Source organism: Rhipicephalus microplus, unplaced genomic scaffold, assembly GCF_043290135.1.
Source record: "Rhipicephalus microplus isolate Deutch F79 unplaced genomic scaffold, USDA_Rmic scaffold_21, whole genome shotgun sequence".
NCBI lineage: Eukaryota > Metazoa > Arthropoda > Arachnida > Ixodida > Ixodidae > Rhipicephalus > Rhipicephalus microplus.
In genome coordinates this window covers 6,273,003-6,292,954 of record NW_027464594.1, presented here as the reverse complement: position 1 = coordinate 6,292,954, position 19,952 = coordinate 6,273,003, and the positions used below count along the sequence as shown (strand labels likewise).

At 49.6% G+C, this 19,952-nt stretch overlaps 21 non-coding genes across 21 annotated transcripts; all 21 read left to right on the top strand.

The window, feature by feature from the left end:
* The first annotated feature begins 791 nt into the window (after positions 1–791).
* Positions 792–863, top strand: TRNAK-UUU (transfer RNA lysine (anticodon UUU)). The gene has a single exon. It is a non-coding gene; the product is annotated as a tRNA-Lys (tRNA).
* Positions 864–976: 113 nt separating this feature from the next.
* On the top strand, positions 977–1,048 carry TRNAE-CUC (transfer RNA glutamic acid (anticodon CUC)). The gene has a single exon. It is a non-coding gene; the product is annotated as a tRNA-Glu (tRNA).
* Positions 1,049–1,346: 298 nt separating this feature from the next.
* TRNAE-CUC (transfer RNA glutamic acid (anticodon CUC)) lies at positions 1,347–1,418 on the top strand. The gene has a single exon. It is a non-coding gene; the product is annotated as a tRNA-Glu (tRNA).
* A 113-nt stretch (positions 1,419–1,531) lies between these two features.
* Positions 1,532–1,603, top strand: TRNAE-CUC (transfer RNA glutamic acid (anticodon CUC)). Its single transcript has one exon. It is a non-coding gene; the product is annotated as a tRNA-Glu (tRNA).
* A 2,111-nt stretch (positions 1,604–3,714) lies between these two features.
* Positions 3,715–3,786, top strand: TRNAE-CUC (transfer RNA glutamic acid (anticodon CUC)). The gene has a single exon. It is a non-coding gene; the product is annotated as a tRNA-Glu (tRNA).
* Positions 3,787–3,896: 110 nt separating this feature from the next.
* Positions 3,897–3,968, top strand: TRNAE-CUC (transfer RNA glutamic acid (anticodon CUC)). Its single transcript has one exon. It is a non-coding gene; the product is annotated as a tRNA-Glu (tRNA).
* A 113-nt stretch (positions 3,969–4,081) lies between these two features.
* TRNAE-CUC (transfer RNA glutamic acid (anticodon CUC)) lies at positions 4,082–4,153 on the top strand. The gene has a single exon. It is a non-coding gene; the product is annotated as a tRNA-Glu (tRNA).
* Positions 4,154–4,992: 839 nt separating this feature from the next.
* On the top strand, positions 4,993–5,064 carry TRNAK-UUU (transfer RNA lysine (anticodon UUU)). Its single transcript has one exon. It is a non-coding gene; the product is annotated as a tRNA-Lys (tRNA).
* A 113-nt stretch (positions 5,065–5,177) lies between these two features.
* On the top strand, positions 5,178–5,249 carry TRNAE-CUC (transfer RNA glutamic acid (anticodon CUC)). Its single transcript has one exon. It is a non-coding gene; the product is annotated as a tRNA-Glu (tRNA).
* A 298-nt stretch (positions 5,250–5,547) lies between these two features.
* On the top strand, positions 5,548–5,619 carry TRNAE-CUC (transfer RNA glutamic acid (anticodon CUC)). The gene has a single exon. It is a non-coding gene; the product is annotated as a tRNA-Glu (tRNA).
* A 113-nt stretch (positions 5,620–5,732) lies between these two features.
* TRNAE-CUC (transfer RNA glutamic acid (anticodon CUC)) lies at positions 5,733–5,804 on the top strand. Its single transcript has one exon. It is a non-coding gene; the product is annotated as a tRNA-Glu (tRNA).
* Positions 5,805–6,640: 836 nt separating this feature from the next.
* Positions 6,641–6,712, top strand: TRNAE-CUC (transfer RNA glutamic acid (anticodon CUC)). The gene has a single exon. It is a non-coding gene; the product is annotated as a tRNA-Glu (tRNA).
* Positions 6,713–6,817: 105 nt separating this feature from the next.
* On the top strand, positions 6,818–6,889 carry TRNAE-CUC (transfer RNA glutamic acid (anticodon CUC)). The gene has a single exon. It is a non-coding gene; the product is annotated as a tRNA-Glu (tRNA).
* Positions 6,890–7,721: 832 nt separating this feature from the next.
* Positions 7,722–7,793, top strand: TRNAE-CUC (transfer RNA glutamic acid (anticodon CUC)). The gene has a single exon. It is a non-coding gene; the product is annotated as a tRNA-Glu (tRNA).
* Positions 7,794–8,091: 298 nt separating this feature from the next.
* Positions 8,092–8,163, top strand: TRNAE-CUC (transfer RNA glutamic acid (anticodon CUC)). Its single transcript has one exon. It is a non-coding gene; the product is annotated as a tRNA-Glu (tRNA).
* Positions 8,164–9,002: 839 nt separating this feature from the next.
* TRNAK-UUU (transfer RNA lysine (anticodon UUU)) lies at positions 9,003–9,074 on the top strand. The gene has a single exon. It is a non-coding gene; the product is annotated as a tRNA-Lys (tRNA).
* A 113-nt stretch (positions 9,075–9,187) lies between these two features.
* On the top strand, positions 9,188–9,259 carry TRNAE-CUC (transfer RNA glutamic acid (anticodon CUC)). The gene has a single exon. It is a non-coding gene; the product is annotated as a tRNA-Glu (tRNA).
* Positions 9,260–12,292: 3,033 nt separating this feature from the next.
* TRNAE-CUC (transfer RNA glutamic acid (anticodon CUC)) lies at positions 12,293–12,364 on the top strand. Its single transcript has one exon. It is a non-coding gene; the product is annotated as a tRNA-Glu (tRNA).
* A 480-nt stretch (positions 12,365–12,844) lies between these two features.
* Positions 12,845–12,916, top strand: TRNAE-CUC (transfer RNA glutamic acid (anticodon CUC)). The gene has a single exon. It is a non-coding gene; the product is annotated as a tRNA-Glu (tRNA).
* Positions 12,917–13,029: 113 nt separating this feature from the next.
* Positions 13,030–13,101, top strand: TRNAE-CUC (transfer RNA glutamic acid (anticodon CUC)). The gene has a single exon. It is a non-coding gene; the product is annotated as a tRNA-Glu (tRNA).
* A 2,118-nt stretch (positions 13,102–15,219) lies between these two features.
* TRNAE-UUC (transfer RNA glutamic acid (anticodon UUC)) lies at positions 15,220–15,291 on the top strand. The gene has a single exon. It is a non-coding gene; the product is annotated as a tRNA-Glu (tRNA).
* The last annotated feature ends 4,661 nt before the right edge of the window (positions 15,292–19,952 follow it).

The window sequence follows — 19,952 nt, the reverse complement described above, 5'->3', positions numbered from 1 at the left end:
TATACCTTATACCGTGTTGGCCGAATGGCTAAGCGATCGCTCCGTCCCTCTCCGTTCTCCGGCATGGTCTAGTGGCTAGGATACCTGGCTCTCACCCAGGAGGCCCAGGTTCCATTCGCGGTGTCGGAAGTATTTTCTTTTATCTGCTGTCATCAAGTCTCCCATTTGCGCACGCTATATAACTTCAATACTTTTACCCTGTTGGCCAAATGGCTAAGTGATCGCTTCGTCCCTCTCCGTTCTCCTGCATGGTCTAGTGGCTAGGATACCTGGATCTAACCCAGGAGGCCCGGGTTCAATTCCCGGTGTCGGAAGTATTTTGTTTTATCCGCTGTCATCAAGTCTCAATTTGCGCACGCAATGTATCTTCAATAGTTTTACCCTGTTGGCCGAATCACTAAGCAATCGCTCCATCCCTCTCCGATCTCCAGCCTGGTCTAGTGGCTAACATACCTAGATCTCACCCAGGAGGCCCGAGTTTGTTTCCCGGTGTCGGAAGTATTTTCTTTTATCTGCTATCATAAAGTCTCCTATTCGCGCACGCTATGTCACTTCAATAGTTTTACCCTGTTGGCCGAATGGCTAGGCAATCGCTCCGTCCCTCTCCGTTCTCGGCATGGTTTAGTGGCTAGGATATCTGGCTGTCACCCAAGAGGCCTGGGTTTGATTCCCGGTGTCGGAAGTATTTCTATCGGCCATCTTCAAGTCTACAATTTGCGCACGCTATATAACTTCAATACTTTTACCTTGTTTGCCGAATGACTAAGCGATCGCTCCTTCCCTCTCTGTTCTCCGGCATGGTCTAGTGGCTAGGATACCTGGCTTTTACCAAGGAGGCCCGGGTTCGATTCCCGGTGCCGGAAGTACTTTCTTTTACCCGCTGTCATCAAGTCTCAAATTCGCGCACGCAATGTACCTTCAATAGTTTTACGCTGTTGGCCGAATCGCTAAGCGATCGCTCCTTCCCTCTCTGCTCTCCGGCATGGTCTAGTGGCTAGGACACCTGTCTCTCACCCAGGACGCCCGGGTTCGATTCCCGGTGTCGGAAGTATTTTCTTTTATCTGCTGTCATCAAGTCTCCAATTCGCGCACGCTAAATACCTTTAATACTTTTACCGTGTTGGCCGAATGGCTAAGCGACCGCTCCGTCCCTCTCCGTTCTCCGGCATGGTCTAGTGTCTAGGGTACCTGGCTCTCACCCAGGAGGCCCGTGTGCGATTCCCGGTGTCGGAAGTATTTTCTTTTATCTGCTATCATCAAGTCTCCAATTTGCGCACGCTATGTAACTTCAATACATTTACACTGTTTGCCGAATGACTAAGCGATCGCTCCTTCCCTCTCTGTTCTCCAGCATGGTCTAGTGGATAGGATACCTAGCTCTCACCCAGGAGACCCGGGTTCGATTCCCGGTGTGGGAAGTATTTTCTTTGATCTGCTATCATCAAGTCTCCAATTTGCGCACGCTATGTCAATTCAATACTTTTACCCCTTAGGCCGAATCGCTAAGCGATCGCTCCTTCCCACTCGGTTCTCCGGCATGGTCTAGTGGCTAGGATACCTGGCTCTCACTCAGGAGGCCCGGGTTCGATTCCCGGTGTCGGAAGTATTTTCTTTTATCTGCTGTCATCAATTCTCCAATTTGTGCACCCTATATACCTTATACCGTGTTGGCCGAATGGCTAAGTGATCGCTCCGTCCCTCTCCGTTCTCCGGCATGGTCTAGTGTCTAGGATACCTGTCTCTCACCCAGGCGCCCCAGGTTTGATTCCCGGTGTCGGAAGTATTTTCTTTTATCTGCTGTCATCAAGTCTCCCATTTGCGCACGCTATATAACTTCAATACTTTTACCCTGTTGGCCGAATGGCTAAGCGATCACTCCGTTCCTCTCCGTTCTCGGCGTGGTCTAATAGCTAGGATATGTGGCTTTCACCCAGGAGGCCCGGGTTCGATTCCTGGTGTCAGAAGTATTTTCTTTTATCTGTTATCATCAAGTCTCCAATTTGCGCATGCTATGTAACTTCAATACTGTTACCCTGTTGGCCGAATCGCTAAGCGATTGCTCCGTCCCTCTCTGTTTTCTGGCATGGTCTTGTGGCTTGGATACCTGGCTCTCACCCAGGAGGCCCGGGTTTGATTGCCGGTGTCGGAAGTATTTTTATCGGCTATCTTCAACTCTACATTTAGCGCACGCTATATAACTTCAATACTTTTACCTTGTTGGCCGAATGACTAAGTGATAGCTCCACCCCTCTCTGTTCTTGGCGTGGTCTAGCTGCTAGGATACCTGACTCTCACCCAGAAGGGCCGGGTTCGATTTCCGGTGTCGGAAGTATTTTTTATCTGCTATATTCCACTCTCCAATTTGCGCACGCTATATAAGTTCAATACTTTTACCCTGTTGGCCGAATGTCTAAGCGATCGCTCTGTCCTTTTCCGTTCTCTGGCATGGTCCTGTGGCTGGGATACCTGGCTCTCACCCAGGAGGCCCGGGTGCGATTCCCCGTGTCGGAAGTATTTTCTTTTATCTGCTATCATGAAGTCTCTGATTCGCGCACGCTATGTAACTTCAATAGTTCTACCCTGTTAGCCGAATGGCTAAGCGTTTGCCCCGTCCCTCTCCGTTCTCCAGCATGGTGTAGTGGCTAGGATCCTGGCTCTAACCCAGGAGGCCCAGGTTCGATTCCCGGTGTCGGAAGTATTTTCTTTTATCTGCTGTCATCAAGTCTCCAATTTGCGTACGCAATGTAACTTCAATAGTTTTACCTTGTTGGCCGAATGACTAAGTGATCGCTCCGTCCCTCTCCCTTCTCCGGCATGGTCTAGTGGCGAAGATACCTGGCTCCCACCCAGGAGACCCGGGTGCGATTCCCCGTGTCGGAAGTATTTTTTATCTGCTATCATCAAGTCTCCTATTCGCGCACGCTATGTAACTTCAATAGTTTTAGCTTGTTGGCCGAATGGCTAGGCGATCGCTCCGTCCCTCCCCGTTCTTGGTGTGCTCTAGTGGCTAGGATACCTGGCTCTCACCCAGAAGGGCCGGGTTCGATTTCCGGTGTCGGAAGTATTTTTTATCTGCTATATTCAAGTCTCCAATTTGCGCACGCTATATAACTTCAATACTTTTACCCTGTTGGCCGAATGGCTAAACGATCGCTCTGTCCTTTTCCGTTCTCTGGCATGGTCCTGTAGCTAGGATACCTGGTTCTCACCCAGGATGCCCGGGTGCGATTCCTCGTGTCGGAAGTATTTTCTTTAATCTGCTATCATGAAGTCTTCGATTCGCGCACGCTATGCAACTTGAATAGTTCTACCCTGTTGGCCGAATGGCTAAGCGATCGCTCCGTCCTTCACCGTTCTTGGCGTGGTCTAATAGCTAGGATATCTGGCTTTCACCCAGGATACCTGGGTTCGATTCTCGGTGTCAGAAGTATTTTTATCGCCTATTTTCAAGTCTACAATGAGCGCACGCTATATATCTTCAATACTTTTACCTTGTTGGCCGAATGACTAAGTGATTGCTCCACCCCTCTCCGGCATGGTCTAGTGGCTTGGATACCTGGCTCTCACCCAGGAGGCCCAGGTACGATTCCCGGTGTCGGAAGTGTTTTCTTTCATCTGCTTTCATCAAGTCTCCAATTTGCGCACGCTATGTAACTTCAATACTTTGACCCTGTTGGTCGAATCGCTAAGCGATCGCTCCGTCCGTCTCCGTTCTCCAGCATGGTCTAGTGGCTAAGATACCTGGCTCTCACCCAGGAGGCCCGGGTTCGATTCCCGGTGTCGGACGTATTTTTTATCTGCTGTCATCAAGTCTCCAATTTGCGCACGCTCTATAACTTCAATACATTTACACTGTTGGCTGAATGGCTAAGGGATCGCTCTGTCCCTCTCCGTTCTCCAGCATGGTCTAGTGGATAGGATACCTAGCTCTCAGCCAGGAGACCTGGGTTCGATTCCCGGTGTCGGAAGTTTTTTCTTTTATCTGCTATCATCAAGTCTCCAATTTGCGCACGCTGTGTCAATTCAATATTTTTACCCTGTAGGCCGAATCGCTAAGCGATCGCTCCTTCCCTCTCGGTTCTCCGGCATGGTCTAGTGGCTAGGATACCTGGCTCTCACTCAGGAGGCCCGGGTTCGATTCCCGGTGTCGGAAGTATTTTCTTTTATCTTCTGTCATCAAGTCTCCAATTTGTGCACCCTATATACCTTATACCGTGTTGGCCGAATGGCTAAGCGATCGCTCCGTCCCTCTCCGTTCTCCGGCATGGTCTAGTGGCTAGGATACCTGGCTCTCACCCAGGAGGCCCAGGTTCCATTCGCGGTGTCGGAAGTATTTTCTTTTATCTGCTGTCATCAAGTCTCCCATTTGCGCACGCTATATAACTTCAATACTTTTACCCTGTTGGCCAAATGGCTAAGTGATCGCTTCGTCCCTCTCCGTTCTCCTGCATGGTCTAGTGGCTAGGATACCTGGATCTAACCCAGGAGGCCCGGGTTCAATTCCCGGTGTCGGAAGTATTTTGTTTTATCCGCTGTCATCAAGTCTCAATTTGCGCACGCAATGTATCTTCAATAGTTTTACCCTGTTGGCCGAATCACTAAGCAATCGCTCCATCCCTCTCCGATCTCCAGCCTGGTCTAGTGGCTAACATACCTAGATCTCACCCAGGAGGCCCGAGTTTGTTTCCCGGTGTCGGAAGTATTTTCTTTTATCTGCTATCATAAAGTCTCCTATTCGCGCACGCTATGTCACTTCAATAGTTTTACCCTGTTGGCCGAATGGCTAGGCAATCGCTCCGTCCCTCTCCGTTCTCGGCATGGTTTAGTGGCTAGGATATCTGGCTGTCACCCAAGAGGCCTGGGTTTGATTCCCGGTGTCGGAAGTATTTCTATCGGCCATCTTCAAGTCTACAATTTGCGCACGCTATATAACTTCAATACTTTTACCTTGTTTGCCGAATGACTAAGCGATCGCTCCTTCCCTCTCTGTTCTCCGGCATGGTCTAGTGGCTAGGATACCTGGCTTTTACCAAGGAGGCCCGGGTTCGATTCCCGGTGCCGGAAGTACTTTCTTTTACCCGCTGTCATCAAGTCTCAAATTCGCGCACGCAATGTACCTTCAATAGTTTTACGCTGTTGGCCGAATCGCTAAGCGATCGCTCCTTCCCTCTCTGCTCTCCGGCATGGTCTAGTGGCTAGGACACCTGTCTCTCACCCAGGACGCCCGGGTTCGATTCCCGGTGTCGGAAGTATTTTCTTTTATCTGCTGTCATCAAGTCTCCAATTCGCGCACGCTAAATACCTTTAATACTTTTACCGTGTTGGCCGAATGGCTAAGCGACCGCTCCGTCCCTCTCCGTTCTCCGGCATGGTCTAGTGTCTAGGATACCTGGCTCTCACCCAGGAGGCCCGTGTGCGATTCCCGGTGTCGGAAGTATTTTCTTTTATCTGCTATCATCAAGTCTCCAATTTGCGCACGCTATGTAACTTCAATACATTTACACTGTTTGCCGAATGACTAAGCGATCGCTCCTTCCCTCTCTGTTCTCCAGCATGGTCTAGTGGATAGGATACCTAGCTCTCACCCAGGAGACCCGGGTTCGATTCCCGGTGTGGGAAGTATTTTCTTTGATCTGCTATCATCAAGTCTCCAATTTGCGCACGCTATGTCAATTCAATACTTTTACCCCTTAGGCCGAATCGCTAAGCGATCGCTCCTTCCCACTCGGTTCTCCGGCATGGTCTAGTGGCTAGGATACCTGGCTCTCACTCAGGAGGCCCGGGTTCGATTCCCGGTGTCGGAAGTATTTTCTTTTATCTGCTGTCATCAATTCTCCAATTTGTGCACCCTATATACCTTATACCGTGTTGGCCGAATGGCTAAGTGATCGCTCCGTCCCTCTCCGTTCTCGGCGTGGTCTAATAGCTAGGATATGTGGCTTTCACCCAGGAGGCCCGGGTTCGATTCCTGGTGTCAGAAGTATTTTCTTTTATCTGTTATCATCAAGTCTCCAATTTGCGCATGCTATGTAACTTCAATACTGTTACCCTGTTGGCCGAATCGCTAAGCGATTGCTCCGTCCCTCTCTGTTTTCTGGCATGGTCTTGTGGCTTGGATACCTGGCTCTCACCCAGGAGGCCCGGGTTTGATTGCCGGTGTCGGAAGTATTTTTATCGGCTATCTTCAAGTCTACATTTAGCGCACGCTATATAACTTCAATACTTTTACCTTGTTGGCCGAATGACTAAGTGATAGCTCCACCCCTCTCTGTTCTTGGCGTGGTCTAGCTGCTAGGATACCTGACTCTCACCCAGAAGGGCCGGGTTCGATTTCCGGTGTCGGAAGTATTTTTTATCTGCTATATTCCACTCTCCAATTTGCGCACGCTATATAAGTTCAATACTTTTACCCTGTTGGCCGAATGTCTAAGCGATCGCTCTGTCCTTTTCCGTTCTCTGGCATGGTCCTGTGGCTGGGATACCTGGCTCTCACCCAGGAGGCCCGGGCTTGATTCCCCGTGTCGGAAGTATTTTCTTTTATCTGCTATCATCAAGTCTCCAATTTGCGCACGCTATGTAACTTCAATAGTTTTACCCTGTCGGCCAAATGGCTAAGCGATCGCTATTTCCCTCTCTGTTCTCCTGCATGGTCTAGTGGCTAAGATACCTGGCTCTCACACAGGAGGCCCGGGTTCGATTCCCGGTGTCGGAAGTATTTTCTTTTATCTGCTGTCATCAAGTCTCCAATTTGTGCCCCCTATATACATTATACCGTGTTGGCCGAATGGCTAAGCGATCGCTCCGACCCTCTCCGTTTTCCGGCATGGTCTAGTGGCTAGGATATCTGGCTCTCACCCAGGAGGCCCGGGTTCGATTCCCGGTGTCGGAAGTATTTTCTTTTATCTGCTATCATCAAGTCTCCAATTTGCGCACGCTATGTAACTTCAATACTTTCACCCTGTTGGCCGAACGGCTAAGCGATCGCTTCGTCGCTCTCCGTTCTCCTGCATGGTCCAGTGGCTAGGTTACCTCGATCTAACCCAGGAGGCCCGGGTTCAATTCCCGGTGTCGGAAGTATTTTCTTTTATCCGCTGTCATCAAGTCTCAATTTGCGCACGCAATGTATCTTCAATAGTTTTACCCTGTTGGCCGAATCGTTAAGCGATCGCTCCATCCCTCTCCGATCTCCAGCATGGTCTAGTGGCTAACATACCTGGCTCTCACCCAGGAGCCCCGAGTTTGTTTCCCGGTGTTGGAAGTATTTTCTTTTATCTGCTATCATCAAGTCTCCAATTCGCGCACGCTAAGTAACTTCAATACTTTTACCTTGTTGGCCGAATGACTAAGTGATCGCTCCACCCTCTCTTGCATGGTCTAGTGGCTTGGATACCTGACTCTCACCCAGAAGGCCCGGGTACGATTCCCGGTGTCAGAAGTGTTTTCTTTTATCTGCTATCATCATGTCTCCAATTTGCGCACGCTATGTAACTTCAATAGTTTTACCCTGTCGGCCAAATGGCTAAGCGATCGCTATTTCCCTCTCTGTTCTCCTGCATGGTCTAGTGGCTAAGATACCTGGCTCTCACACAGGAGGCCCAAGTTCGATTCCCGGTGTCGGAAGTATTTTCTTTTATCTGCTGGAAGTCTCCAATTTGTGCACCCTATATACCTTATACCGTGTTGGCCGAATGGCTAAGCGATCGCTCCGTCTCTCTCCGTTCTCCGGCATGGTCTAGTGGCTAGAATACCTGGCTCTCACCCAGGAGGCACGGGTTCGATTCCCGGTGTCGGAAGTATTTTCTTTTATCTGCTATCATCAAGTCTCCAATTTGCGCACGCTCTATAACTTCAATACATTTACACTGTTGGCTGAATGGCTAAGGGATCGCTCTGACCCTCTCCGTTCTCCAGCATGGTCTAGTGGATAGGATACCTAGCTCTCAGCCAGGAGACCTGGGTTCGATTCTCGGTGTCGGAAGTTTTTCCTTTTATCTGCTATCATCAAGTCTCCAATTTGCGCACGCTGTGTCAATTCAATACTTTTACCCTGTAGGCCGAATCGCTAAGCGATCGCTCCTTCCCTCTCGGTTCTCCGGCATGGTCTAGTGGCTAGGATACCTGGCTCTCACTCAGGAGGCCCGGGTTCGATTCCCGGTGTCGGAAGTATTTTCTTTTATCTTCTGTCATCAAGTCTCCAATTTGTGCACCCTATATACCTTATACCGTGTTGGCCGAATGGCTAAGCGATCGCTCCGTCCCTCTCCGTTCTCCGGCATGGTCTAGTGGCTAGGATACCTGGCTCTCACCCAGGAGGCCCAGGTTCCATTCGCGGTGTCGGAAGTATTTTCTTTTATCTGCTGTCATCAAGTCTCCCATTTGCGCACGCTATATAACTTCAATACTTTTACCCTGTTGGCCAAATGGCTAAGTGATCGCTTCGTCCCTCTCCGTTCTCCTGCATGGTCTAGTGGCTAGGATACCTGGATCTAACCCAGGAGGCCCGGGTTCAATTCCCGGTGTCGGAAGTATTTTGTTTTATCCGCTGTCATCAAGTCTCAATTTGCGCACGCAATGTATCTTCAATAGTTTTACCCTGTTGGCCGAATCACTAAGCAATCGCTCCATCCCTCTCCGATCTCCAGCCTGGTCTAGTGGCTAACATACCTTGATCTCACCCAGGAGGCCCGAGTTTGTTTCCCGGTGTCGGAAGTATTTTCTTTTATCTGCTATCATAAAGTCTCCTATTCGCGCACGCTATGTCACTTCAATAGTTTTACCCTGTTGGCCGAATGGCTAGGCAATCGCTCCGTCCCTCTCCGTTCTCGGCATGGTTTAGTGGCTAGGATATCTGGCTGTCACCCAAGAGGCCTGGGTTTGATTCCCGGTGTCGGAAGTATTTCTATCGGCTATCTTCAAGTCTACAATTTGCGCACGCTATATAACTTCAATACTTTTACCTTGTTTGCCGAATGACTAAGCGATCACTCCTTCCCTCTCTGTTCTCCGGCATGGTCTAGTGGCTAGGATACCTGGCTTTTACCAAGGAGGCCCGGGTTCGATTCCCGGTGCCGGAAGTACTTTCTTTTACCCGCTGTCATCAAGTCTCAAATTCGCGCACGCAATGTACCTTCAATAGTTTTACGCTGTTGGCCGAATCGCTAAGCGATCGCTCCTTCCCTCTCTGCTCTCCGGCATGGTCTAGTGGCTAGGACACCTGTCTCTCACCCAGGACGCCCGGGTTCGATTCCCGGTGTCGGAAGTATTTTCTTTTATCTGCTGTCATCAAGTCTCCAATTCGCGCACGCTAAATACCTTTAATACTTTTACCGTGTTGGCCGAATGGCTAAGCGACCGCTCCGTCCCTCTCCGTTCTCCGGCATGGTCTAGTGTCTAGGATACCTGTCTCTCACCCAGGCGCCCCAGGTTTGATTCCCGGTGTCGGAAGTATTTTCTTTTATCTGCTGTCATCAAGTCTCCCATTTGCGCACGCTATATAACTTCAATACTTTTACCCTGTTGGCCGAATGGCTAAGCGATCACTCCGTTCCTCTCCGTTCTCGGCGTGGTCTAATAGCTAGGATATGTGGCTTTCACCCAGGAGGCCCGGGTTCGATTCCTGGTGTCAGAAGTATTTTCTTTTATCTGTTATCATCAAGTCTCCAATTTGCGCATGCTATGTAACTTCAATACTGTTACCCTGTTGGCCGAATCGCTAAGCGATTGCTCCGTCCCTCTCTGTTTTCTGGCATGGTCTTGTGGCTTGGATACCTGGCTCTCACCCAGGAGGCCCGGGTTTGATTGCCGGTGTCGGAAGTATTTTTATCGGCTATCTTCAACTCTACATTTAGCGCACGCTATATAACTTCAATACTTTTACCTTGTTGGCCGAATGACTAAGTGATAGCTCCACCCCTCTCTGTTCTTGGCGTGGTCTAGCTGCTAGGATACCTGACTCTCACCCAGAAGGGCCGGGTTCGATTTCCGGTGTCGGAAGTATTTTTTATCTGCTATATTCCACTCTCCAATTTGCGCACGCTATATAAGTTCAATACTTTTACCCTGTTGGCCGAATGTCTAAGCGATCGCTCTGTCCTTTTCCGTTCTCTGGCATGGTCCTGTGGCTGGGATACCTGGCTCTCACCCAGGAGGCCCGGGTGCGATTCCCCGTGTCGGAAGTATTTTCTTTTATCTGCTATCATGAAGTCTCTGATTCGCGCACGCTATGTAACTTCAATAGTTCTACCCTGTTAGCCGAATGGCTAAGCGTTTGCCCCGTCCCTCTCCGTTCTCCAGCATGGTGTAGTGGCTAGGATCCTGGCTCTAACCCAGGAGGCCCAGGTTCGATTCCCGGTGTCGGAAGTATTTTCTTTTATCTGCTGTCATCAAGTCTCCAATTTGCGCACGCAATGTAACTAATATATTTACCTTGTTGGCCGAATGACTAAGTGATCGCTCCACCCCTCTCCGGCATGGTCTAGTGGCTTGGATACCTGGCTCTCACCCAGGAGGCCCGGATATGATTCCCGGTGTCGGAAGTATTTCCTTTATCTGCTGTCATCAAGTCTCCAATTTGCGCACGCTATATAACTTCAATACTTTTACCCTGTTGGCCGAATGGCTAAGCGATCGCTACGTCCCTATCCGTTCTCCAACATGGTCTAGTGGCTAGGATACCTGGCTCTCACCAAGGAGGCCCATGTTCGATTCCCGGTGTCGGAAGTATTTTCTTTTATCTGCTGTCATCAAGTCTCCAATTCGCGCACGCATTGTAACTTCAATAGTTTTACCCTGTTGGCCGAATTGCTAAGCGATCGCTCCGTCCCTCTCCGTTCTCCGCCATGGCCTAGTGGCTAAGATACCTGGCTCTAGCCCAGGAGGCCCGAGTTTGTTTCCCGGCGTCGGAAGTATTTTCTGTTATCTGCTATCATCAAGTCTCCTATTTGCGTACGCTCTGTAACTTCCATACTTTTACCCTGTTGCCGAATCGCTAAGCGATCGCTCCGTCCGTCCTCGTTCTCCAGCATGGTCTAGTGGCTAAGATACCTGGCTGTCACCCAGGAGGCCCGGGTGCGATTCCCCGTGTCGGAAGTATTTTCTTTTATCTGATATCATGAAGTCTCCAATTCGCGCACGCTATGTAACTTCAATAGTTCTACCCTGTTGGCCGAATGGCGAAGCGAACGCTCCGTCCCTCTCCGTTCTCGGCGTGGTCTAATAGCTAGGATATGTGGCTTTCACCCAGGAGGCCCGGGTTCGATTCCTGGTGTCGGATGTATTTTTATCGGCTATCTTCAAGTCTACAATTAGCAAACGCTATATAACTTCAATATTTTTACCTTGTTGGCGGAATGACTAAGTGATAGCTCCAACCCTCTCTGGCATGGTCTAGTGGCTAGGATACCTGGCTCTAACCCAGGAGGCCCGGGTACGATTCCCGGTGTCGGAATTGTTTTCTTTTATCTGCTTTCTTCAAGTCTCCAATTTGCGCACGCTATGTAACTTCAATACTTTTACCCTGTTGGCCAAATCGCTAAGTGATCGCTCCGTCCCTATCCCTTCTCCAGCATGGTCTAGTGGCTAAGATACCTGGCTCTCACCCAGGAGGCCCGGGAGCGATTCCCCGAGTCGGAAGTATTTTTTTATCTCCTATCATCAAGTCTCTTATTCGCACACGCTATGTAACTTCAATAGTTTTACCCTGTTGGCCGAATGACTAAGAGATTGCTCCGCCCCTCCCTGTTCTTGGCGTGGTCTAGCTGCTAGGATACCTGACTCTCACTCAGAAGGGCCGGGTTCGATTTCCGGTGTCGGAAGTATTTTTATCTGCTATATTCCAGTCTCCAATTTGCACACGCTATATAACTTCAATACTTTTACCCTGTTGGCCGAATGGCTAAGCGATCGCTCTGTCCTTTTCCGTTCTCTGGCATGGTCCTGTGGCTAGGATACCTGGCTCTCACCCAGGAGGCCCAGGTGCCATTCCCCGTGTCGGAAGTATTTTCTTTTATCTGCTATCATGAAGTCTCCGATTCGCGCACGCTATGGAACTTCAATAGTTCTACCTTGTTAGCCGAATGGCTAAGCGATCGCTCCGTCCCTCTCCCTTCTCCAGCATGGTCTAGTGGCTAAAATGCCTGGCTTTCACCCAGGAAGCCCAGGTTCGATTCTCGGTGTCGGTAGTACTTTCTTTAACCCGCTGTCATCAAGTCTCAAATTCGCGCACGCAATGTAACTTCAATAGTTTTACGCTGTTGGCCGAATCGCTAAGCGATCGCTCCTTCCCTCTCTGCTCTCCGGCATGGTCTAGTGGCTAGGATACCTGGCTCTCATCCAGGAGGCCCGGGTTCTATTCCCGGTGTCGGAAGTATTTTCTTTTATCTGCTGTCATCAAGTCTCCAATTCGCGCACGCTATATACCTTTAACTTTTACCGTGTTGGCCGAATGGTTAAGCGACCGCTCCGTCCCTCTCCGTTCTCCGGCATGGTCTAGTGTCTAGGATACTTGGCTCTCACCCAGGAGGGCCGGGCTTGATTCCTTGTGTCGGAAGTATTTTTTGTATCTGCTATCATCAAGTCTCCAATTTGCGCACGCTATGTAACTTCAATAGTTTTACTCCGTCGGCCAAATGGCTAAGCGATCACTATTTCCCTCTCTGTTCTCCTGCATGGTCTAGTGGCTAAGATACCTGGCTCTCACACAGGAGGCCCGCGTGCGATTCCCGGTGTCGGAAGTATTTTTTTTTATCTGCTATCATCAAGTCTCCAATTTGCGCACGCTATGTAAGTTCAATACATTTACACTGTTGGCTGAAGGGCTAAGGGATCGCTCTGTCCCTCTCCGTTCTCCAGCATGGTCTAGTGGATAGGATACCTAGCTCTCACCCAGGAGACCCGGGTTCGATTCCCGTTGTCGGAAGTATTTTCTTTGATCTGCTATCATCAAGTCTCCAATTTGCGCACGGTATGTCAATTCAATACTTTTACCCTGTAGGCCGAATCGCTAAGCGATCGCTCCTTCCCACTCGGTTCTCCGGCATGGTCTAGTGGCTAGGATAACTGGCTCTCACTCAGGAGGCCCGGGTTCGATTCCCGGTGTCGGAAGTATTTTCTTTTATCTGCTGTCATCAATTCTCCAATTTGTGCACCCTATATACCTTATACCGTGTTGGCCGAATGGCTAAGTGATCGATCCGTCCCTCTCCGTTCTCCGGCATGGTCTAGTGTCTAGGATACCTGGCTCTCACCCAGGCGCCCCAGGTTTGATTCCCGGTGTCGGAAGTATTTTCTTTTATCTGCTGTCATCAAGTCTCCCATTTGCGCACGCTATATAACTTCAATACTGTTACCCTGTTGGCCAAATCGCTAAGCGATTGCTCCGTCCCTCTCTTCGTTCAGCGAACTGGGAGCGCAGAGAAAACACAAAGGACGAAGCGAGGAACCACACAACACGAGCGCTCGTGTTGTGTGGTTCCTCGCTTCGTCCTTTGTGTTTTCTCTGCGCTCCCAGTTCGCTGAACGAAGAAAATGAATTACCAACTGGCCCACATTTTGATCCTTTTGCAATGTCCGTCCCTCTCTGTTTTCTGGCATGGTCTTGTGGCTTGGATACCTGGCTCTCACCCAGGAGGCCCGGGTTTGATTGCCGGTATCGGAAGTATTTTTATCGGCTATCTTCAAGTCTACAATTAGCGCACGCTATATAACTTCAATACTTTTACCTTGTTGGCCGAATGACTAAGTGATAGCTCCATCCCTCTCTGTTCTTGGCGTGGTCTAGCTGCTAGGATACCTGACTCTCACCCAGAAGGGCCGGGTTCGATTTCCGGTGTCGGAAGTATTTTTTATCTGCTATATTCCAGTCTCCAATTTGCGCACGCTATATAACTTCAATACTTTTACCCTGTTGGCCGAATGTCTAAGCGATCGCTCTGTCCTTTTCCGTTCTCTGGCATGGTCCTGTGGCTAGGATACCTGGCTCTCACCCAGGAGGCCCGGGTGCGATTCCCCGTGTCGGAAGTATTTTCTTTTATCTGCTATCATGAAGTCTCTGATTCGCGCACGCTATGTAACTTCAATAGTTCTACCCTGTTAGCCGAATGGCTAAGCGATCGCCCCGTCCCTCTCCGTTCTCCAGCATGGTGTAGTGGCTAAGATCCTGGCTCTCACCCAGGAGGCCCAGGTTCGATTCCCGGTGTCGGAAGTATTTTCTTTTATGTGCTGTCATCAAGTCTCCAATTTGCGTACGCAATGTAACTTCAATAGTTTTACCTTGTTGGCCGAATGACTAAGTGATCGCTCCGTCCCTCTCCCTTCTCCGGCACGGTCTAGTGGCGAAGATACCTGGCTCTCACCCAGGAGGCCCGGGTGCGATTCCCCGTGTCGGAAGTATTTTTTATCTACTATCATCAAGTCTCCTATTCGCGCACGCTATGTAACTTCAATAGTTTTACCCTGTTGGCCGAATGGCTAAGCAATCGCTCCGTCCCTCCCCGTTCTTGGCGTGCTCTAGTGGCTAGGATACCTGGCTCTCACCCAGAAGGACCGGGTTCGATTTCCGGTGTCGGAAGTATTTTTTATCTGCTATATTCAAGTCTCCAATTTGCGCACGCAATATAACTTCAATACTTTTACCGTGTTGGCCGAATGGCTAAACGATCGCTCTGTCCTTTTCCGTTCTCTGGCATGGTCCTGTAGCTAGGATACCTGGTTCTCACCCAGGAGGCCCGGGTGCGATTCCCCGTGTCGGAAGTATTTTCTTTAATCTGCTATCATGAAGTCTCCTATTCGCGCACGCTATGACACTTGAATAGTTCTACCCTGTTGGCCGAATGGCTAAGCGATCACTCCGTCCTTCACCGTTCTTGGCGTGGTCTAATAGCTAGGATATCTTGCTTTCACCCAGGATACCCGGGTTCGATTCTCGGTGTCAGAAGTATTTTTATCGGCTATTTTCAAGTCTACAATGAGCGCACGCTATATATCTTCAATACTTTTACCTTGTTGGCCGAATAACTAAGTGATCGCTCCACCCCTCTCCGGCATGGTCTTGTGGCTTGGACACCTGGCTCTCACCCAGGAGGCCCAGGTACGATTCCCGGTGTCAGAAGTGTTTTCTTTCATCTGCTTTCATCAAGTCTCCAATTTGCGCACGCTATGTAACTTCAATACTTTGACCCTGTTGGTCGAATCGCTAAGCGATCGCTCCGTCCGTCTCCGTTCTCCAGCATGGTCTAGTGGCTAGGATATCTGACTTTCTCTCAGGAGGCCCGGGTTCGATACCCGGTGTCGGAAGTATTTTTTATCGGCTATCTTCAAGTCAACAATTTGCGCACGATATATAACTTCAATACTTTTACCTTGTTTGCCGAATGACTAAACGGGCACTCCACCCCTCTCCGGCATGGTCTAGTGGCTTGGATACCTGGCTCTCAACCAGGAGGCCCGGGTACAATTCGCGGTTTCGGAAGTATTTTCTTTTATCTGTTATCATCAAGTCTCCAATTTGCGCACGCTATGCAACTTCAATACATTTACCCTGAAGGCCGAATCGCTAAGCGATCGCTCCGTCCCTCTCTGTTCTCTGGCATGGTCAAGAGGCTAGGATACCTGGCTCTCATCAAGGAGGCCCGGGTACGATTCCCTGTGTCGGAAGTTTTTTGTTTTATCTGCTATCATCAAGTCTCCCATTTGCGCACGCAATGTAACTTCAATACTTTTACCCTCTTGGCCGAATGGCTAAGCGATTGCTCCATCCCTCTCCGTTCTTGGCGTGTTCTAGTGGCTAGGATACCTGGCTCTCACCCAGAAGGTTCAAGTTCGATTTCTGGTGTCGGAAGTATTTTTTATCTGCTATATTCAAGTCTCCAATTTGCGCACGCTATATAACTTCAATACATTTACCCTGTTGGCCAAATGGCTAAGCGATTGCTCTGTCCTCTTCTGTTCTCTGGCATTGTCCTGTGGCTAGAATACCTGGCTCTCACCACGGAGGCCCGGGTTCGATTCCCGGTGTCGGAAGTATTTTCCTTTATCTGCTGTCATCAAGTCTCCAATTTGCGCACGCTATATAACTTCAATACTTTTACCCTGTTGGCCAAATGGCTAAGCGATCGCTCCGTCCCTTTCTGTTCTCTGGCAGTCTAGTGGCTAGGATACCTGGCTCTCACCCAGGAGGCCCACGTTCGATTCCCGGTGTCGGAAGTATTTTCTTTTATCTGCTGTCTTCAAGTCTCAATTTGCGAACGCAATGTAACTTCAGTAGTTTTATCCTTTTGGCTGCATTGCTAAGCGGTCGCTCCGTCCCTCTCCGTTCTCCGGCATGGTCTAGTGGCTAAGATACCAGGCTCTCACCCAGGAGGCCCGAGTTTGTTTCCCGGTGTCGGAAGTATTTTCTTCTATCTGCTGTCATCAAGTCTCCAATTCGCGTACGCTATGTAACTTCAATACCTTTACCCTATTGGCCGAATCGCTAAGCGATTGCTCCATTCCTCTCCGTTCTTAGTGTGGCCTAGTGGCTAGGATACCTGGCTCTCACCCAGAAGGGCCGAGTTCAATTTTCGGTGTCGGGAGTATTTTTATCTGCTATATTCAAGTCTCCAATTTGCGAACGCTATGTAACTTCAATACTTTTACCCTGTTGGCCGAATGGCTAAGCGATCGCTCTGTCCTTTTCCGTTCTCTGGCATGGTCCTGTGGCTAGGATACCTGGCTCTCACCCGGGAGGCCCGGGAGCCATTCCCGGCGTCGGAAGTAGTTTTTTTATCTGCTATATTCAAGTCTCCAATTTGCGCACGCTATATAACTTCAGTACTTTTACCTTGTTGGCCGTGACTAAGTGACCGCTCCACCCCTCACCGGCATGGTCTAGTAGCTAAGATACCTGGCTGTAACCGAGGAGGCCCGGGTGCGATTCCCCGTGTCGGAAGTATTTTCTTTTATCTGATATCATGAAGTCTCCAATTCGCGCACGCTATGTAACTTCAATAGTTCTACCCTGTTGGCCGAATGGCGAAGCGAACGCTCCGTCCCTCTCCGTTCTCGGCGTGGTCTAATAGCTAGGATATGTGGCTTTCACCCAGGAGGCCCGGGTTCGATTGCTGGTGTCGGATGTATTTTTATCGGCTATCTTCAAGCCTACAATTCGCGCACGCTATATAACTTCAATATTTTTACCTTGTTGGCCGAATGACTAAGTGATAGCTCCACCCCTCTCTGGCATGGTCTAGTGGCTAGGATACCTGGCTCTAACCCAGGAGGCCCGGGTACGATTCCCGGTGTCGGAATTGTTTTCTTTTATCTGCTTTCTTCAAGTCTCCAATTTGCGCACGCTATGTAACTTCAATACTTTTACCCTGTTGGCCAAATCGCTAAGCGATCGCTCCGTCCCTCTCCCTTCTCCAGCATGGTCTAGTGGCTAAGATACCTGGCTCTCACCCAGGAGGCCCGGGAGCGATTCCACGTGTCGGAAGTATTTTTTATCTCCTATCATCAAGTCTCCTATTCACACACGCTATGTAACTTCAATAGTTTTACACTGTTGGCCGAATGACTAAGTGATCGCTCCGTCCCTCCCTGTTCTTGGCGTGGTCTAGCTGCTAGGATACCTGACTCTCACCCAGAAGGGCCGGGTTCGATTTCCGGTGTCGGAAGTATTTTTATCTGCTATATTCCAGTCTCCAATTTGCACACGCTATATAACTTCAATACTTTTACCTTGTTGGCCGAATGGCTAAGCGATCGCTCTGTCCTTTTCCGTTCTCTGGCATGGTCCTGTGGCTAGGATACCTGGCTCTCACCCAGGAGGCCCAGGTGCGATTCCCCGTTTCGGAAGTATTTTCTTTTATCTGCTATCATGAAGTCTCCGATTCGCGCACGCTATGGAACTTCAATAGTTCTACCCTGTTAGCCGAATGGCTAAGCGATCGCTCCGTCCCTCTGCCTTCTCCAGCATGGTCTAGTGGCTAAAATGCCTGGCTTTCACCCAGGAAGCCCAGGTTCGATTCTCGGTGTCGGTAGTAGTTTCTTTTATCTGCTGTCATCAAGACTCCAATTTGCACACGCAATGTAACTTCAATAGTTTTACCTTGTTGGCCGAATGACTAAGTGTTCGCTCCGTCCCTCTCCGTTCTCCGGCATGGTCTAGTGGCTAAGATACTTGGCTCTCACCAAGGAGGCCCGGGTGCGATTCCCCGTGTCGGAAGTATTTTTTTTATCTGCTTTCATCAAGTCTCCTATTCGCGCACGCTATGTAACTTCAATAGTTTTACCCTGTTGGCCGAATGGCTAAGCGATCGCTCCATCCCTCCCCGTTCTTGGCGTGCTCTAGTGGCTAGGATACCTGGCTCTCATCCAGAAGGGCCGGGTTCGATTTCCGGTGTCGGAAGTATTTTTTATCTGCTATATTCAAGTCTCCAATTTGCGCACGCTATATAACTTCAATACTTTTACCCTGTTGGCTGAATGGCTAAGCGATCGCTCTGTCCATTTCCGTTTTCTGGCATGGTCCTGTGGCTAGGATACCTGGCTCTCACCCAGGAGGCCCGGGTGCGATTCCCCGTGTCAGAAGTATTTTCTTTAATCTGCTATCATGAAGTCTCCGATTCGCGCACGCTATGCAACTTGAATAGTTCTACCCTGTTGGCCGAATGGCTAAGCGATCGCACCGTTCCTCTCCGTTCTTGGCGTGGTCTAATAGCTCGGATATCTGGCTTTCACCCACGATACCCGGGTTTGATTCTAGGTGTCGGAAGTATTTTTATCGGCTATTTTCACGTCTACAATTAGCGCACGCTATATAACTTCAATACTTTTACCTTGTTGGCCGAATGACTAAGTGATAGCTCCACCCCTCTCCGGCATGGTCTAGTGGCTAGCATACCTGGCTCTCACCCAGGAGGCCCGGGTACCATTCCCGGTGTCGGAAGTGTTTTCTTTTATCTGCTTTCATCAAGTCTCCAATTTGCGCACGCTATGTAACTTCAATACTTTCACCCTGTTGGCCAAATCGCTAAGCGATCGCTCCGTCCTTCTCCGTTCTCCAGCATGGTCTAGTGGCTAAGATACCTGGCTCTCACCCAGGAGGCCCGGGTGCGATTCCCCGTGTCGGGAGTATTTTTTTTATTTGCTATCATCAAGTCTCCAACTTGCGCACGCAATGTAACTTCAATACTTTTAGACTATCTGCCGAATGGCTAAGCGATTGATCCGTCCCTCTCCGTTCTCTGCGTGATCTAGTGGCTACGATACCTGGCTCTCACCCATAGGGGCCGGGTTCGATTTTCGGTGTCGGAAGTATTTTTTATCTGCTATATTCAAGTCTCCAATTTGCGCACGCTATATAACTTCAATACTTTTACCCTGCTGGCCGAATGGCTAAGCGATCGCTCTGTCCTTTTCCGTTCTCTGGCATGGTCCTGTGGCTAGGATACCTGGCTCTCACCCGAAGGCCCGGGTTCGATTCCCGGTGTCGGAAGTATTTTCCTTTATCTGCTGTCATCAAGTCTCCAATTTGCGCACGCTATACAACTTCAATACTTTTACCCTGTTGGCCGAATGGCTAAGCGATCGCTCCGTCCCTCTTCGTTCTCCGGCATGGTCTAGTGGCTAGGATACCAGGCTCTCACCCAGGAGGCCCAGGAGCCCATGCGTCGTGATAATATATTCAAGCCAGTTAGTGAGACTGGGTTAGGACTAAAACACCTTCTATGGCAAATAGTGTCACGATTCTTCTTTTTTTCGAGACAATTCCCATCCTCTAATCCGTTCCTTCTTGCAGGTTACGCTTGTTGATTGCTTACCAGATTTGATTGTTTCATCAAACTTCTTCGAACGCCCATGCTTGTGATTGATTGATATGTGGGGTTTAACGTCCCAAAACCACCATATGATTATGAGAGACGCTGTAGTGGAGGGCTCCGGAAATTTCGACCACCCGGGGTTCTTTAACGTGCACC